The 2,802-nt window shown below is 32.3% G+C and overlaps 1 non-coding gene across 1 annotated transcript; it reads left to right on the forward strand.

Moving 5' to 3' along the window:
- Nucleotides 1–1,731: 1,731 nt before the first annotated feature.
- TRNAG-UCC lies at nt 1,732–1,803 on the forward strand. Its single transcript has one exon. It is a non-coding gene; the product is annotated as a tRNA-Gly (tRNA).
- Nucleotides 1,804–2,802: the final 999 nt, after the last annotated feature.

The raw sequence follows: 2,802 nt of genomic DNA on the forward strand, positions 1-2,802 counted from the left end.
GGTTACCTTTATTAACTTTATAGCCACATTTGAGTCACAGCAGGAACTTGACCCAAAAGTTGTGGCCATATTTGTCAGGAGTTGAAAAAGACATTTCTGAAATATAAATCCAAAAAAGTATCAACTTTGGAAAACTCTGGCTTTTGGATTAACACAAAATTACTCCAAGGGCTATGGAAAGTCTTACAATTTGGCATTATTATTGTTGCATTGGGTCCTTTTAAAGATTTGTTGCACTTGAGTCAGGGTGTTTTAGAAACAGCCTCTGTACTTCCATGAGGTAGCGATAAAATCAGCGTATACTTTATCCTTCTCAAACTTTACTTATAGGATTTTACTAAGTAAATGTTGAAACTGTTGTGCCCCATCGACTAAAATGGTGCGACAAAGTACACATATATATATAAACTTCATCACTTGTATTAGATTGTTCATAAGATGGTTTGATCTCGACCATTTCACACGTTATTTGAGTGGATTTTTTATTTTGCAGTAAATGTCGAATCTGTTGTGCCCATCCTTTTTTTTGAATTCTATTTTTTTTTCGCTTACAATTTCATTAAAAGTCTCTCTACTTCATTTGAGGTTGTGGTATGAACTGCGTACACTTTACCTTTCTCAGACCCCACTTTGTAGGAATACACTAAATATATTATTATTGTTGTTTGTAATTTCACTAGATTTTGCTACTTATAAATGCCTCAGAGCCACATTTAACTCATTTGAAAGCCTATCGACGATTATCAGTAAGATCTTTACAACTTCTAAAGTAGTTTTTCAACTCTCTAAAAATGGAATCTACAACTACTATGACATCTTACAAGACTAAAGAGAAATTAGGACTGCATTTGATTTACAATTAATTAAACCATGTCTAGCTATTGAAATTAAAGAAATGAACACATTATTGGTGATTGGACAAAGCCTAAAGGTGGTCCAAAACCATATGGATCCCAAAAGTTCATTGGTTGAGGGTTTTTTCATTTTGTTGTCTTTGAAAAATTATTTGTAATATGTTGCACATTATGTCCATCTCATATTGTGTTTTTCTTCTTGTATAACTATTTGGAATTGTAGTATTATTGGATTGTAAACTAGTATTAGTTAGGAGACGTACAAATTTTACTGAGCCAAAGTGGATCTACAACAATCACGACTTGCGTCATTGGTCATTGTAAATCCCCAAAAGAAATGAATGAATCCCGATTATCCTCTCTAGGGTGTATTTAAATTTGTCTTTTTTAAACTTCAATCGTCATATATTAATGCAGAAAATCATTTTTCTTCTATATACATTATAGTCTATCTATGGTTTATTAGGAGGACAAACTAATGAACTAGACAGACTAGATAACCCTTCTTATCAATAAAAACCTTATAACTCCAACTCAATAGCTATTTCAATCATAAAGTACTCAATCTGGTTAAATTAAATGTAATATGTGTCAGAAGTTGAAAGCATATTGTTTTGTCTTCTTTAATACCTTGATACGAACATATAACTATATATAAGACACGAACGTACATATCCATGTTAAGTCTTATAGACTGCATATATAAGATTCTTGAGTTTGCGAATTAGATATGAAATCGTTTTTGGTAGACAACGGAACATTTTACTCTCAGATAGGGGCTTTCCGGCATAAATTCGTATTAATTGAGCTTTAACATAAATATCGAACAATAAGTTTAATAAATAGATAAAACTTTAAGTAATACTAGGAAGCATCTGCGTTTGTAGTCCAACGGTTAGGATAATTGCCTTCCAAGCAATAGACCCGGGTTCGACTCCCGGCAGACGCATGTCTTTTTTATATTTTCTAGTTAAATCAAATACTACATAATTTTTACTTTACCGTAAGTTGAAAATCCTTAATTATTAGTCATTACAAAAGGCGACTATTTTCATATACTTGTATCTACCGTAATACTATTACAATAAAATATTCAATAAAATATTTTAAGATGGGCTCAATCGATACGTTAATTATATAATTGTCGATCGAGAGTATAAGAAGTGGGAGATGAACCAACAATGTAGTCATTGGTCGTTACAAAAATTGAGATCTAGGAAAAACATTAGTGTTTTACATTTCTATAATGGAGTTTTCCTTAACTATCTTATTATGGTATTTTTATAGACGATGTAAATTAATTCATATCTAACACTATAACAACAGAACATTTTAAAGTGTGCTCAAACAGCATATTGATTACATGATTAACAGAACATTTTAAAGTGTGCTCAAACAGCATATTGATTACATGATTGTCGATGGTATAGAAGTGGAAGATAAATGTGATTGAGAGCTGGAGCTTCCATAGCTTATGGTTATAACTATAGCAATGAAAAGGTCCCACCAAACAGAAATGTTAGAATACAGAGCACTCCATCAAGCGGGCGACATGAGCAGTGAGAAGAGACGTTAGGATAAGTTGTTGACACAAACAAATGGGAGGCTGTTCGATCCATTCAAATAATTCCACAAAAAGACTATTCGTAGCCTAAATCCCTCACAATCAAACTCCATAAGGTTTTATGCATTTGACTTAATAGTACCGAGATTCAAAAAAGCATGATCATGGAGAGATTACAATTTACAAGTAATTAACTATTTTTCCATCATAAATCTCTCTTGAACTATCTTCGATTAGGAGGTCTATAATCAACACAAAAATTATATCGGTAAAAATAGACAAAGCAGTTGACAAGTTAGCTGAAGACACGTGGGGTCAAGTGAGCAACAATTATACATCGAAGGAAACTAGTATAGTCCAAATCGAAGGAGTAAAACTGAATCA

The sequence above is a fragment of the Capsicum annuum genome, unplaced genomic scaffold (genome assembly GCF_002878395.1).
Source record: "Capsicum annuum cultivar UCD-10X-F1 unplaced genomic scaffold, UCD10Xv1.1 ctg75992, whole genome shotgun sequence".
NCBI classification, from domain to species: domain Eukaryota; kingdom Viridiplantae; phylum Streptophyta; class Magnoliopsida; order Solanales; family Solanaceae; genus Capsicum; species Capsicum annuum.